Source organism: Rhamphochromis longiceps, linkage group LG11, assembly GCF_057381845.1.
Source record: "Rhamphochromis longiceps isolate RC_006_pf linkage group LG11, R_longiceps_female_GT1.1, whole genome shotgun sequence".
In the NCBI taxonomy this organism is placed as follows: Eukaryota; Metazoa; Chordata; class Actinopteri; order Cichliformes; family Cichlidae; genus Rhamphochromis; species Rhamphochromis longiceps.
In genome coordinates this window covers 6,766,908-6,783,671 of record NC_140567.1, presented here as the reverse complement: position 1 = coordinate 6,783,671, position 16,764 = coordinate 6,766,908, and the positions used below count along the sequence as shown (strand labels likewise).

The 16,764-nt window shown below is 39.8% G+C and overlaps 1 protein-coding gene across 4 annotated transcripts in view; it reads left to right on the top strand.

Annotated features, from left to right (window-relative positions):
- The window catches only part of gask1a (golgi associated kinase 1A), a 74,813-nt gene that overhangs the window by 36,711 nt on the left and 21,338 nt on the right, over positions 1 to 16,764 (top strand). The gene's annotated exons all lie outside the window — the stretch shown is intronic.

Below are 16,764 nucleotides of genomic sequence, written 5' to 3'. Positions count from 1 at the left end.
GGGAGAAACGTTTCGTCACTCATCCAAGTGACTTCTTCAGTCTCAGCTGACTGCAGGGAGGAACGCTGGTTTGAGCGCGGAGTATAGGAGGCCATTTACGTGAAAAGGGAAAGACCATCTCTGAATCGAGGAGGGGGCCTAAGGGTACATCTTTCGCCATCTTACAATGCTGTGATTGCAGCCATTCCCGAACTCTCTGTGAATGGTACTCATGGTCTTTGATCAGTGGGTTTTGATCAGTGGTTGTTGATCAATGGTTATGAGAATTTGTATAATTAAGATTAAGGAACTGACCTCCCAGCCCATTGTTCCCTCAGTGGGCTGGTTTCAGTCATAATGTAAATGTACTGTTTATAAGGTTGGGGAAACCTGCAGTCAGCTGAGACTGAAGAAGTCACTTGGATGAGTGACGAAACGTTTCTCCCACAAAACGCTACGTCCAGATGAACAGAATCAACTTTTGGAGATTTACTTTCCTGGATGATTGAGAATGCATCAAGATGTGTATATACAGTTCAGCAGGACAATTTCTTTAGATCAAAAAAGCTGACATGCACTATTAAAGTTATCCAGAAGACACAGGACAATGAATGGAGTTTGCTACTACTACTGATAATAACAATAATAACAATAATAATAATGATGACATGATGACAATGAGTGAAAGGCACGTTTTTTTAAAAGCATCAACCTACCCACAAACCCAGAAAAAAACAGCTAGGTCATGTGACCCTCACCTTGTGGGTTGTAGTGTAGTAACTTCCCAAGCTAGTTAACATTGATACAACCTAAATTTCATTACGTGCTAGCTAGCTAAATTGCTAACTAGACAATAAGTTAATAGAGTTCATCACAGACACTCAGATCTTGACTTTTCTGTTTATCAGTTTGTTAAAAGTTTTATTTTTTTAAACAAGCAAAACACTGCAGTGTCAATGTCTGCTTTGGATTCTCCGCTCTCTTGAAGGTTACCAGTGTCAGGCTGACGTGCTGTTGGTCAGCTGCTTTATTTAGGCATGCATTTCAGACCTAAATACAGTTGAATCCAAGTTTTAAATTACTTGCATGCACAAGTCAAATGTTATTTTATGAGATCAGTCATGAGCTATTTTACATTATATGGAGGAGGCTGAGTGATGCCTTTCAGCTTTAAAAGGTGGAACATCTTGTATCTTGTATGTAGACAAACATGGGCTTTTTGATCGGCCTTAATATCGAAACATTAATTCTGGCTAATATTCATACATGAATCTAGCATGAAATGTCTTATTCCTTGTACAACATTGAAAAGCCAACATTTGTTTCAACCAGGTTCCAACACTGAGGGTCAGTCATGTGCAGCCTGGGTTTCCTCCTCTTTTTAAAGCTTTCCCAGTCATGGTTCTGACATTGATTTCTGCTTTGCTGGATAAAAGCAATAAAAAGACCTGTTGTTGTTATTACTCTGACATTTGCTTCACAAGTTACACAAAGCACATAGTTGTATAAGCATGTGCTTTCATTGGCTCGTGGATTGGGAAAAAAAGACATTTATGGAGTGAGATTGATGAATGTCTGCTCTCAGACACAAAAACCCACACTGGCCAAACTGTTACATTTAGGAGGTAATTAAAGATGCAGCGTTATGTGTAAGAAGCCATCTGGTCACACCTTGTAACTAACGCAAAGCTGTTTGTAGTAATGTTCCCACCAAGAAGAAAGTCGCCTAAACATTTTTCCTAAGAGGATTACAAGCCACAGATCACTTGTAAAGTATAAAGCTGAAGTGGTGATGTACTAGAATAATATAATGTCATGTTATGGGTAACTTTAATCTGAAACACCTGGTTCATGCTGAGTTGGATTTAATGAGCTTTTATAATAAATGTTTCATGTACATAGTGTACAAAACTAATCTCTGCACACTTTATGCCTGTGGGGAAAAAAAGGTTTCCACTGGACAGAAAATTATACCGTGTGAAGACTATTATATATTCAACAAGTATAATTTGTAGCATTTTTTTGTATTAAAAGCTTATTATTGCCAATATGAACTCTTACCCGACTTATACATGACATAGCAGATACAACAGAGGAGCATAGCAGTACAGGGCAGTCTGCTGTATGTCTGATTGCACTTAAGTTGATGGCTGTGCCATTTCTAATGTTTTTCCTAACCAGACAATTTTCAAGGAGATAAATAATCTGGAAAAACTTATCATTGTGACTGCACTGAATTTGAATTGTATTCTTTCTAACTTCATTCATTTAGTCAAAGTGACACCCAAGCATATTATGGGCTATTATAAAGTCCACTGATGTGGTCATTTCGTGTTTATTGTATTTCTGGCTGTTCATCAAATTCCCAGTTTTATGCAGTTTTCCTGGTAATCACATTCATCCTGCATAGAGATTTTCTCATCAGTACAATCGCAGCCCAGGAGTCCAGTGGAGGGGGTGTGATGTGGGGCTGTCAACGTTAGCTATAATATGTACTGCCATCACTATAAGGATTGGTTTATGTATTCCAGTGATACTGCGAGCTAATATGTACTTTCACTGTAAGTGATGTCCAGCCATCTGTGATCGGGATGATCTTTCCCTACAAATATTTTTTCTAATTTTGTCTGTAGTGGTATATTAAATAACTCTGTGTGTGGCTACAAATGTAATATGTGGGTTAAAGTTCATAAATGAAATCTTTAAACCTGTTGTTACTGGCTCTCAAATCTTTTCAGTGTCAGTTTGGCTGCAGTAGCAACTGCTGAAGCTGGTAAGCTCCTTGGATGAGAAGAGGGAGGCAAAAAGAGTTAATTGTAGTTGGCCTGAGCTGCAGTTCCTGTCAGACTTTAGCTTGCCTAATGAGCCAAGTGCACTGTCATGTTGCTTTTTGTCAGCCACACTTAGGAGAATTAATGCAGTTATAAAAAAAGTTTACATTGCAGATTACGGTGTGAAATTTTAAACCAGTGGTATTTTTTTCTGTTTGTTCACATTTTAACCCTCTCGAGGCAGGCGTTGCCAATTTGCAACAGTTAAAAACTAACAACCTGATTACCCCACATACATATTCTATGAGGTTTTTTTTACTCAGAAGTACCACTGCAGGACTTGGTTGTGCATTAGCAACAAAAAGTTTCATTTGAGCCTGAGAGGGTGAAAGATAGATGAACAAAAAGTGCTACAGACGTGCTGCTAGACTGATTTATTTGGTTTGAGGGGTTGTGACATCAGTAATGTAATTAGAAAATAGACTGCACTTGCACAGTAGTTCATTTTGTTGGTGAAATACAATTATGAATATATCCATTTTAATCCAGTTTATAAGTAACCCCCCAAACGTTCCAGGGCCTCCACCATTTCTGCTGAAAAGGATGTGTGCTTCCATTAATGTAATTTCCAGGTTTTTCCACCTGGACGGGAAAAACATGACCTTTATGGTTTTCCCTTCCAGAGACTGGATCACATCCTCATTTTCTTTAAAAGACACTGAAACGTTCCCAAGCAGACATAGGAGTATTACCTTTTTCTGTACTAAGACGTTCTTACTTACATACTGCCGACATTTGAATTCTCAAACATAACATTGCCTACATAACATTTACATTTGGGACAGCTGAGGTCCCAAATTGTAATTCTGGATGGCAATTGCAAAACCTTGTCCCAAACATCACTGTCTATTACAACATTTGAGCAAAATATACCAGGATGTTCTTAGCCGTGCAGGGAATTGAGGGTCGGGGGAGCAATCAAACACACATCACAGGTTCTGCAAACGTGTGTTCTGGTTGTTCAACAGGTGTTTGATAAATTGCTTGTATTGTCTCCCTTACTGTTGGATCATGTTGCACCTATGATTACAAGAACTGGAGTCACTTACTTGAGAAAAACACAATCTGAAGTCTGTTATATTTTCTCCACAGTGGCCTCTGTTCTGGTGTGTGTGTGTGTGTGTGTGTGTGTGTGTGTGTGTGTGTGTGTGTGTGTGTGTGTGTGTGTGTGTGTGTGTGTGTCAGGGGTAGAGTTTCATCCTCAGCCAGACAGTAACCAACAGAGTATGAGAGATTTCCTGAAATAGTTGCCTTTATTTCTCATTCCCTTTTTATTCTAAGTGTGATGCCTAATTCTCCTCTCCCTTCCTCTGTTCAAGTCACTGAGTTATGCTGTGCACTGTGGTGACTCACACCTGAGAGGAATTGCTAGGCTAGTTCCAGCTTTTGTCAGCAGTCCTTTATGCAGACAATAAGAAGAGCATCACTCTGATTAGGATTTATCCATTACGCCCCTGGGATAGCGCTCAGTTCTATGACCCACTGTGTGCACCTTCGCTAATCTAATATAAATTGCTGTTTCTCAGCAAGTACTCTTTGTGCGTGGGTTTTTTTTCATGTGTAGATGACATCACAGGCCATTTTCAGAGATCCTAGTTTTAACTGACCAAGGTTTTTATTTGATCACTTAAGGAAAGTTTTGGGTTTCTTGTGCGACTAACAGGGACACAAACCTCATGTTATGCTTGGGGTTGGTACTATTTTCTCCTTTATTTGTCATCCTGGAGGAGCTGGACTAGTTACAGGATGTTATCAAAAACCAAACCTAAAGAAAAATCCATTTAGCAGAGGGTTTTGGAGAGGATAACTTAGTTGGTCTGTGGAAACCCCCGGTTTGGGGATTTCTCTTCCAGTGCTCCATTTGTCATGTTCATCTACACCAACGCAGGTTAAATTGATTCTCAGTGGTTTAAGCTTCCTCACTGGATAGTGTGGGCTCCCTGAAGATTAATGTGTTTTTACACTTTGCTGATCAAGTGCATTTAATGTCTGTTCATCTCATTTTTTTTCAGTAATCTACTGTGACAAATTGTGACAAAGTTCCCACCCACTGCATTTCTTTTATCTTCTGGAAGGCATCACCACTACTGAGTTGAAATCCATACAGCTACTCACTGAGTTTATTAGATTTTAAAAGAAACAATCAGTACTTTAAAAACTATGTTTCTGACTTTTTTCTTTAAGAAGTTGGAGAGCAGAGAAATTAGCTTCTATATGGACAGTGTGTGGAAAGCAGATGTTTATCTCCACTTTTTTAAATTGGACTAACATGACGAATAACTTGTAGCATGTTGAATTTTGGGTAATGTAGGTTTTGACAGAGAAGAAAAACGTGGATTAATGCATTGGATTTAACAGACGGTGAGCTTTTTTTAGTGGAGTAAGATGATCTAATAAGACTACAGTCTTTCAAATGTGGGAGGAAACCTGAGCATTAGTATTAAATTCATACAAGCGTTTAAACACCACACATGCATGTCTTTGCCAGCAAGGTCATCAGAGGCAGATGCATTTAAGCTTTTTTATGATCCAAGCACTGCATCCATGTTCCCGCAAACACAATAGCCTCCTTCTCTTCCTAATGCAGCAGATGTTTAACTATGTTTTCCTTTTATATCTATTCCAGTTTTTTTTCTTAACAGCAAATAACACAGTCAGGTTGGCAAGTTTTTCCCCAGAGAAAACTCACAAATGTGTGGTGTTTATATTATGCTAGAAAGAATCTGTTGTGTAATGTCACTGCTTGCAGTAAGAATTCACAGGAGCCAATATATTTTACATACAATGTACCATATGTACAGTAATTTTTGAAAGTACATTTTGTGTTAGTGACTCACTATAATTTGTAGCAGTGCAGTAATTGCCAAGTTAAGAATCACCAGACTGTTGGCATGTTGTATGAAGCACCTCGAGTTACTTTTAATACTTTGATGAAGGAGCTAAAATAAAATTGAGTGTTTCTGGTTAAAAAAATAAATAAATAAAAGCAGTGCATCTCTTTTAGCGACAGGCTGAACATCGTATAAGTAACGAGTAGCAAACTGTGCAGATGGGATTTATGTGCATGTCACTGCCAGTACGCTTAAGCTCTGGAGACGAGAAGTACTGCAGTTTTCCTGGATTTATCACTGGAGACATTTCCAGCACCCGTCAGTGCTTCCCCTGTGAGAAAACAATGACGGACATCTTTGCAAATGGAAACATGAACAAAATGAAACAAATGCAACAGCAGTGATAACACATTATAACGCATTTTATTTAAAATTCTAGATTCAACTGATTTTTGGTGTGACTTTGAATCCAGCCCTCACAGGGTGGGTGGTTTTGGTTTCCACTGAGCATTAATACGCCAGTAAAGATGTTATAATTTAATATTTCTTTCAAGATCTGATGTGTGAGTTAAATCATCCCTTAATTAATAATTGTACCATCGGTTCAATTAAAAATCCAATATAGCTCCCGGTGTGTATGTGCACTTTTGGTTCTCAGGGTCTGTGTCTTTGGGTTTGCAATTTTAGTGGAGCTCGTTTAAAAAGTGTTAGCTGCTAATGATCCTGTCAGAGCTGCTGTTTCTGTGCTAAACGACAGCCTGCGAGTAGAGTGGAAACTTGACAATGATAGGTAGTTACTTTGTAGTATATGGGAATACTACACTAATGATTGGGAGTCATTCAGTGTGGATATTTACAACATTTATTAGTGCACTGATGAGAAACCAAATCAAATGGAAGCACTAAAGGATTCAGAGGTACAAATGCAATAAGTAAAAGCAGTAAGCTGCAATGAATCCCCCCAGGAACATCACTGAGCTGTGAGGGTAGTCCGGGGGCCACGATCGATTAGGATCTTTTCATGTAATTTGGCCACAAGTCTCCAGCATCCTGAAATTACTCACTTTGAACAGAGACAGTATGAAGGAAACACGGCAGTCTGAGAGTCCTGGTCTGAGCTCAATGTTCCCTACATCTTCCTCACTGACTCACAGAACTGTGTATCATGAAGAGTGATGAGTAAATGTCCTTCAGAACTGAGTGAAAATGCTGGAGACATGCGTAACTTATCTGATTACCCGTAGTGTGTGGGAAGAGGCTTTGCTCACAGCCCTATTCTCTCTATTCCACTATTACCCTGTGGGATGGTTGCCCCCTCTCTTTATCTGATGCTTAATTTCTTTAATTAACGAAGAAAAAAAACATACATTTGAAATGTGTAATTTTGTAATTTATGTTATATTTTTAGCTTGTAATTTGAGTTTTCCATAAAAAGGCGATGACAAGGCTTTAGATTTGAAAATCATATAGGAGAAACAGAAATACAATGTTAATAAGAATGAATAAGAAAACAGCAACAATGTTCATGATTGTACTGTTTCAGCTACAAAAATAAAAGGATCTTTTACTGCTTTTACATTTGCAGTTAGAAATAGGCATTTATTGGAGATTATGTATGGGAATTTCAGGAGTGGGACCACGCCTCCAAACACCCTCCTTCCGGTTGTCATCTATATAGGTTCACCCAGTTCTGCAAGCTGTTCATTCTCGTTTACGTGCCCCACCCTCCCTCTCTCCTTGTTCTCAATTCTTTAACTTCTTCACTCCTATTTAGTACATGGGGATCTGCCAGGCCTGGGAGCCGTCGCCAGTCCCCTTCCAGCCCTTTCCCCAACCGCAGCTCAATTCATGTCCAAGCATTCACCTTTAACTACTAACCTAAAATGAGAACGTCGGCCCAGCTAGTGAATTTCAATTTACTGTGCTGTTGCTGAGGCAACCAGCACCATATAAGTTTAAGGTTCATTTTTCTTACATTTTACCATAAAGCATAAGTGTACAGTTACCATTAGCTTAAATTAAGCAGAATGTGAATCTGCCATTTCCTCATTTGCAGAAATAAAGTGGTGAAACATTTTTATGTTGCGCTCCAGCAGCACTGCACATGTGGCTCTATGCATTAGAGGCATTAGTTGTGTTTCATGCCAAGTTTTTTCTCTTTATGTTTTTAGGGGAGTTTAGAGTAGCAAGAAAATCCAAATTCAAAACTCAAAGACTAATTCCTGTGCCAGTTTGCAAATGTTTGCAAATATCTGGATATTTATGCAGTTAGAAAAGCTGAGATATTTTTTTGCTTGATTTGGTCAAATGCCTTTCGTGGTAAGTTGGCAATGCAGCCCGTGATCAGCACACCGTCACTGTGAATGATAACAAACATTAGAGGTAGGAATCATGACATTATCACTTCACTCACAATACTTTTTTCAACTGTAAATCACGTCTGTGCCCCAGTATTTGTGTTTCAGGTCCTGGATTAATATTCTTTGATTTAGTGTTATTCATGTTTTCCCTATTCGTCTCTGTGTGTTATATGCGTAGTTTCTAGTCTCTAGTTTTCTGCCTTCCCTGTGTTCCACGGTTAGTTCCTCTTGTCTCCATGTTTCATGTTCCCTCTGTTCCCCTAGTCATCGTGTCTCCATGTCACAGTGTCAAGTCTGCGTCTTTGTAAAAGTCTTATGTTTCCTTTTTTATTTTGATAGTTCCTTGTCCTCTGTTCGGTGTATTCAGTTTTGCTTCCTGTCTGATTAGTCCTGTGTTTTCCTCTGTGCGTTGTCGCGTCGTACTCCCTCATTGCTGTCGTTTTTCTCTGTCTTGCCTGAGATCTTCTGGTGCTGTGTTTTTCTAGTTTCCTAGTTTCCAGTGTCGGTTTTGTTTTTCTCTGTTGTAATATTCCGAGTTTTTGTCACAGCAAATAAAGCTGTCTTTTTCAGTTCGACCTTTTGTTTGGGTCCTAATCCTGCGTGCCACAGCTGTAATATGACAGGGAGACCTTCCTGCATCCTTCCTGTCTCTACTGCTGCTTGGTCTCCACAGTTGGTTGTGGTCACTTCAGGTTTCTGTGGCCATGTGGACTCTGTGTTGTGATGTTTGTACTCTGGTGATTTGGGTGATTTTGGTGGCAGTGGAAGTGTCCTCACTGCTGTCTGTTTCTGCTTGGTTCTTTATCCTTTTTTCGCTGTTTGGTTTCTGGCTTTCATTGTGATACATTTTGCTGCAGATTGGATAGTGAGGAATATCACAATGATGTCTTCACAAATTTGCAACAAAACCAAAAAACAATGTTGCATCAGAGGTATACTAGGTTATCTTACTTCAGTTTTTCTTAGTAACCAACACTGTTACTAAACCCTGCCATAATTTGGAGATAGTGTGTTATCAGTTTGTGACTGAATGGGGTCAGGTTAGCAATTACGTGCAGTCTGTTTCTGATAATACAGCAATTAACTGTGATGAACTGTCAAAAATCTCCATAGACAGAAATTCGCAATTAATTATTACATTTGCACTCAGTGACCTTCCTGTTCTTTAGGAGTATAACCAGAATACAACCAGCAGGGCAGCACGGTGGTTAGCACTGTTGCCGCACAGCAAGAAGATCCCGAGTTCAATTCCAACATCAGGCCGGGGTCTTTCTGTGTGGAGTTTGCATGTTCTCCCCGTGTTTGCGTGGGTTCCCTCCGGGTACTCCGGCTTCCTCCCACCGTCCAAAGACATGCAGCTTGTGGGGATAGGTTAATTGGAAAATCCAAATTGCCATTAGGTGTAAATGTGCGAGTGAATGTGAGGGCGAATGGTTGTCTGTCCCTGTGTGTTGGCCCTGCGACAGACTGGTGACCTGTCCAGGGTGTACCCCGCCTCTCGCCCTATGACAGCTGGGATAGGCTCCAGCGACCCTGAAAAGGAGAAGCGGAAGCGAATGGATGGATGGATGGACAACCAGCTGGCACCCAGTTGCTTCCAGTTCCCTTGTGCTAAATGGGACTTTGTCAAGCTAAGTGTGTCAGGTGGTTTTTTGGTTGAGCTGATTTATAGTAAGTTTGCTCGCCTAACATTATCTCGATATTTAGTGTCCCTGTTTCGGTACATGCAAAACATACTAAAATACTAAAAATTAAATACTATGCTCTATCAGTTAATTCTCACAACCCTAATGAACATAAGGTGACAGTATACTCGGTATACTCGGTCTCGGTAAATCGACTGACTCAAACACACTGTCCTTTATTCTGTGCCTTTAAGCATTTTCTACCTACCGCGCACAGAGACACTATGACAGCTGCGTCTGGAGCATTTTGGGTTTCAGTGCCTTGCCCAAGGACACTTTGAATGTGCCAGGGATTGAACACACATTTCAATTGGGTTGAGAGGAGCCTTTTATCAGTGGCTGTCTTGGAACTCAACAGGCCTTTTTTTAATGAGGCTGCAACACTGACAGTAAAGATAAATGTAACATTTACCCCCTCATTATTCTCAACTGCCATCTGGCTCTTAAAACAAACAGTTTGATAAGCCAGTAAGTTTGCCTGCTGGTGACATTAGACATTAAATAAAGGTTCAGTGTATTGTACCTGTTGTTTCAATTGAAAGTGTTTTGTTCATTGAGTCAAGGGCATGCTAGTCAGCTAGATGTTTAAGTGCTGCAGGTGCATGTGGACCTGTGAACCTGCAAGGAACGAGAGCTATTGCTGTTTGCTAATCTTAGCCATACTGGTTTACAGAATGTGATTAATGGTTCGTAACGGCTAACAATAAATGTTTATATAGATAATGTGTGACATTTTCAGCTCTCTTTTCACAACACAGAACCAAATGAAATGTTTTACTTTAAGAGCTTAAGAAAATGTCTCGTGACTACAGATACAGTACTGGTGCATTGGTGACTTGCAGTATACATTTACAAGGTACTGGCTACATTTCTGTTTGTTTACTGTTTGATTAAGAAGGTGGGATTCAGTTGGCCATATCTTGGTATGTTTACACACACACTTCAAAGCAACGACTGCAAATAAAGCCTGGCTCCTTAGATTAGAGCTGCCCACAGTAATCCTGTTTACACCACTGGAAGTACGCTTGAGATTATCCAGAGAAAATTATGTTTCTACTAAATTAAAGGAAAAAAGCATGCTTTTGACAGCTTTGATGGTGCTCAGGGTGACAATAAATGTGAAATCTGGGTAATTGTTCTAGGCTGGAGTTGGATTTGCAGTTTGTGTGCCAAGATTTTTAGACTGGTGGAGTTAAGGATCATACATTCAAAAACACCTACACATACTGACACTGACCTTACTTATGTTCACTTAATGAAGACATCTGCTAGCAATACAGTTGTCCAGACTCACTAGCCAGTTAAGTGTGCATCTTGCTAGTGCTGGGTTGGACCCAGTTTTGCATTGAGAACCGTCTTAATGCTTCATAGCACAGATTCGACAAAGTGCTGAAAACACTCGTCAGAGATTTTGGTCCTTACAGACCTGAACAGCATCACACACTTGCTGCAGATTTGGAAAATCTCTTTTTCAGTCTATTCTCTGTAAATCATAGAGACGATTATACTGGAAAATCTGGGAGGACCAGCAGTTCCTGATATACTCAGAACACCCATGCCACATTCAAAGTCACTAAATCACTTTTCTTCCTCAGTCTTGACCATACTTACATGCCTAAATGGATTGATTTCCTGCCATGTGAGTGGCTTTTTAGATATTGTGTTAACGACGCAAGTAACAAATTGCCTGGTTAGTGTTTTTAAAGGTATTTTTCCCAAAGGGCGGTGGGATCTATGATTGTTACTAGAATTTTCAATTTGTATTTTAAATACCGTTACAAATACAAAAAAATACAAACAATTATGTTATGCAAACAAAGTATTTTGCAGCTTGTTTACCTAAAAATGCAGCAAAGGCGGTTTTTTTAAATAAACATTTCAAACTATTTACAGAACAATCAGCTGTTCTGCATCAAATTTGATGCCACACAAATTATTTGTGCCACTCCTAAAAAAAAATTTCTGTCCACTATGAGATAAAGGAGAACATCAGCCTGATACCTGCAGGCCTGACACCAGGAGATGTATCACTCCTGTAACACCTGTAACATTCAGCAGTCGCCTCATTGTTCTGACACACACAACAAAACTACTGACTACACACTAACTACACAAGATTTGCGCTAAACGTCGCAAATCTCTCACATCTCAAAACACCGCCGTCACTCCTAAAACTTCCCCCTTCCTAAACAATTGGTCATGTTGGCCATGTTGTCATATCATTTTTTGATTGGTCGACATGGTACATTTTTCGACCAATAGGAAAGGGTGTTTTTTTTGGTTTTGGTTTTGCTCACAGGCTTTCGAGCGTTTTCCTTATAAAACGCAGTTTTTACCGTTTCTTCCCGCAGTAAATATAAACAACGATAGGATTCAGGAAGAAAACCAAACATTGCAGATATTTTTATCATAACTCTGGTTTTACGTGGCTTATCAACACAATTTAAAAACTGGTGTGAAGTCCACACTTGTTCCATCTGTCCTGCTCACGTCTCCAATGGTTGTACACGTTGTTATTAACATGGCTTCACTCCACATCAGCCACGCTGTCATAGCCTGTCAACGACGTTGATTAGCTGCGTATATACGAATGTGAATCGCATCATTGGATGGACTATGGGATAAGGTGGCATCATTCTAAACACATACGGGAGCAGCCAGTCACTCACTGACTAACACTGCAAAACAGAATTGTTAAAGTTTTAATTTTAATTTCAATTCAGGTTAGTTTTTTTTTTGTGCACAATGCAGATTTTCTGTGCGCAGAGACCGTGCCAGCAGTGCGCAATTGCGCACGCGCACAGCTTAGAGGGAACATTGGGTGCTGTGCTTCTGGTGACTGGCTCCATACTTTGCTGATCAAACAGAGTTGGTAAGATAGGCAGCCGCTGTTTCTCTCTAGTTGATGTTAGACTTTTCTCAGCTTCAGACTAGAGCCCTAGTTTCGCTGGACGATAAGTTATACTATTTTAACTCAAACACACAGCTTGATGCTGCTCCAGGTCAGTCGGATCCTTGACAGTTGGTCCCAACTCTGTCAACAAGAGCTCAAACTGCCAGCTGGCATCCTGAAATATGTACAAAAGTGGTCGTGACACAGCTTCAACTTCTGGATCAAACCATGAAACTCTCCCTGCTGCTGGTTGCTCGTGAGAACTGGATGAACCCAGAATCTCCATTTCTTTCTTTTCTTGTTTAGAAACATCAGGAATAGCTCATCATCATTTGATGCTGACTTAATTTTTTCACAGTGTGTTTTTTGAGGAGAGATTTTCTGCAGAAGCGCTTTCAGTATACATACACGACAAGTTCATATCCAAGAAATTCTGAATTTTCTGTTGCTTTTTCACAGCGTTTTAGTTGCAGGACTGATAAGATTTGCTGCCTCATGGCAACCATAATGTTATTGTTTTATTATGAGCCATAGCCTTTAGCTTATGATAAGACACAGCACCGAGAAGGTGACATGAAAAGAATGCTATTTGATAAAGTTATTTTCAACTACTCATCCTTTGCAGGATGAGCTAGCTGACACCACTCTTCAGTACCTTGTGACTGTTGTGCAAATGCTAATAGTTGGGTGGCTAACACTGACGCGCACAGTGAGGCTAACATTTATGATAAGTGTTCAATACTTGAGGGGAGGGGCTGTGTGTCAACCGGAGTAGGCAAAGATGATTCTGTTGCCATTAGTACTGTTACAAATGAGTATCTAATCCCACAGTAATTTTTAATATTGATTAGTATCAATATTATAAGTTTTGTCTTATGTTATGTCCTCCAAGCAGAAGCAATACAAGAACGCAACACTAATGGCTAGAAAAGAAACTAAACTGTTTGCCTAATACAGACCAAGGGACAAAATATTCCCTGTGGTTTCATGTATGATGGGAAATAATAAACATGCACATTACGCAGAAGAAACAAAACAGCATACATCTGCAAACCACAGCTGTCGGATTTGCCTAAGAATTCTTATATTTTTTACTTCTTTTCTAGCGTCATCATTAGCTGACAGTTGTCTGTGCATAAACGGGTATAAACAGGAACTTCTTAGAATTAAACCTGCACGATTTTATTTGCAGCAATTCTACAAATCTACCTGTATGTTAGTGCTAGAATGCAGGAGAGAGAAATATATCAAAGATAACGTTCTGTGGACAGGATTAACTGAACATGACATCTGTTGAAGAACAGGTGGTGATTTTAAGTTGTAATTATTCCTCTAGCAGTTCTGAAAACCAGCTCACAGATGTACTACACAGTAAATTATTAAGCGCCCAGTTAGGCGAGGTAATATTAGATACCTCTGTTTTTTCATACCTTGACATTTTTCACTGAGGTGTATCGCAGCGTTTGTAAAAACGAAAAGAAAAAGAACAGAAAGGTGCAGAGCAGCTGGTGATGGAAGGCACTCATGCAATGAATGTGAACAAACAAACAAGTTAATGTCTGATTTAACTTTGCTTCCCTCACTACAAACTAGAAACACTCATTTGGATGCCTGTAGTCCATGTTGTCTTGACAGCTGTCCACCCTTCTGGGCTAATAAAAGCATTAGGATACTAGCTACAGTGGTTTCTTTGTACTAGACCAGTTGGTTAGTCTAACGTATTGTTTAAGTAAGTATTATGTAGGGAATCCTAACCTTATTCCACAGATTCCTACAGGACGACTTGATGACATTACTGAGTCCACTGCAGCAGCAAAGGGTTACTCTCTTTAACTAGAGGCGATGCTCATGTTATCAGTTATCAGTGGGACTAAACCCACAACATTTGCAAACAGTTCTCTAGTTCGACATTGTTTTCTACTTCTTGTCTCCATCTTTCAAAGCTCACTGAAATTAACTGGCTGTTTACTACTACATATCACATATGGTATCTTCATGCAGTGCATAGGGTCACACGACTGAATTCAGAGACATTATAGAAGAGGGACATGGCACTCAAATACAAATGAATAAAAATATATATGCAAATGACACAATGGGAAAGATGGTGTGCACCTGTTCATCTATTCATAACAAATGGAGGGTGCTACGTTACTGTAGTAAAATGTTGAGCATTTACTTTTATTTGGGTCATTTATATCATCCATCCATCCATTCGCTTCCGCTCATCCTTTTCAGGGGGCGCTGGAGCCTATCCCAGCTGTCATAGGGCAAGAGGCAGGGTACACCCTGGACAGGTTGTCAGTCTGTCATAGGGCCAACACACAGAGACAGACAACCATTCGCACTCACATTCACTCCCGCATTCACACCTATGGGCAATTTGGATTAATCAATTAACCTAGCCCCACAAACCCCTACATTTATATCTGCAGAAATTAAAAAAAAAAATAGAAAAAAACAGAAAATAACCAAGAGGGTGTAAGTTGAAGCTACAGCTTATATAACACCAACCTGATGCAAGAAACTCAACGTATAAGGAAAATTAGAACAGTGACAGTTTTAATCTCCCACTTAAAAAAGGAATCACGACAGAGAAGAAAAAGAAAGAAAAGGTAGACCGTTCACGTCAAACCCAGCTATAGATGAACTCTTTGTATACAGAGCGTCTTCACACTGAATATTTAACACAGTACTGAATAATTACGTTCAGTTCTTTTCATGTCACCTTCTCGGTGTCAGGCTTGTCGCGACATGCGCTGCTTGCACTGTGGCGACTGCACCCTGCCGCTAATTTTACAACGTCCAATAGACATTTGGACCTGCTTCGTTCTGTCCACACTCTCAGATGGAATGTGTATCTAACACCCATCTACAGTGTGTGTGTGGGATGGAATATGAATAACCCATGAGGCTGCTCTCTCCCCCTCTAGATGTCAATCCCTGTAATAGGGCCAAGCTCTAATAGCCTCCTATTGATTTGCTGAGAGCCGATGAGGGCGCCTCTGAACACTTGTTTCTACCTTCTCCCTTAACACCTCCCTTGACTCTGATAGCAGGGAACCAAACACCAAAGGCGCAGGAAGAATAGTGTGAAGGACACATATTCTCACACACATACAATGGCAGTGAAGAACACCCTGGGTAGGATAAGGGAACTGAGGCTAAGGTAACAATTTGAGTGTAGGTTTAAAAAATGAAAGGTACACTGTTTCAGACTGCTACCTAGCTGTTTGTGCTACAGCTGCAAGGAAAGAAATCGACCAAAGCTTAGCACGCTCAGCATGTTTCTGATGGGCTCGGATTATATTCTGAAATCGTTTCACAGTGTGATCAAACCAGCCTGAAGCCAGTCACTCAAGTCTGATACCCAGAGAGCAGTCCTTGCTGAAGATAAACAGCTTGGTGATTTTCTTATTTTCTGAGATTTATTAAAATGTGAACATAGATTTTAATGACATGAGGTTAAAATTTTGGGTTGTCTGTCTATTCAGTTTGTGGAAATGTTGAGTTCTCCTCAAGCTGGCACTAAAGAAAATTGTGTGAATCTTCAGCACCAGCGTAAGCTTTCACCACTTCCAAAAAAGGGGTTGTCCCCTCTCCACCACCTTTAAAGGGCTTTGATTCCGTAAATGCACCTCAAGGAGAGAGGTGGCTTATGGAAGACCTTACGAGTGAAGTAACACCAGTGTGTTCTAGCCTTTTTTATTAATTATTGTGAGATGCAAATTTGTCTCAGTACAGCAATCTAACCTCTTTACCAGCACTGAACTGCAGAGTATTTTCCTCCAACAGAAGGAGACATTTTGCAATAGAGATCCAATATCTGATTTACCAATTGACGACTTAGATCTAAACTTTAAATTTTCAGTTACTGCCTTTATGCTTGCTCCTTTTCTGTAGTGCTAGCTAGATGCTAACTTAGCCTTACTTACCATAACTTATGAACATTTGCACTCATTCCAGTGTCGTGCCAATTTTAAAAAAATATTATATGGTTTTGCGGCTTTCATCTTATTCATCTCTGAAATAATAACTCTCCCTAAATATACTGAACAAGTCTGTTTTGAAAATGTTATAATAATGATGGGTTGGATTTATATAGCGCTTTTCAAGGCACCTAAAGTGCTTTACAATGCCACTATTCATTCACACACTGGTGGAGGCAAGCTACGGTTGTAGCCA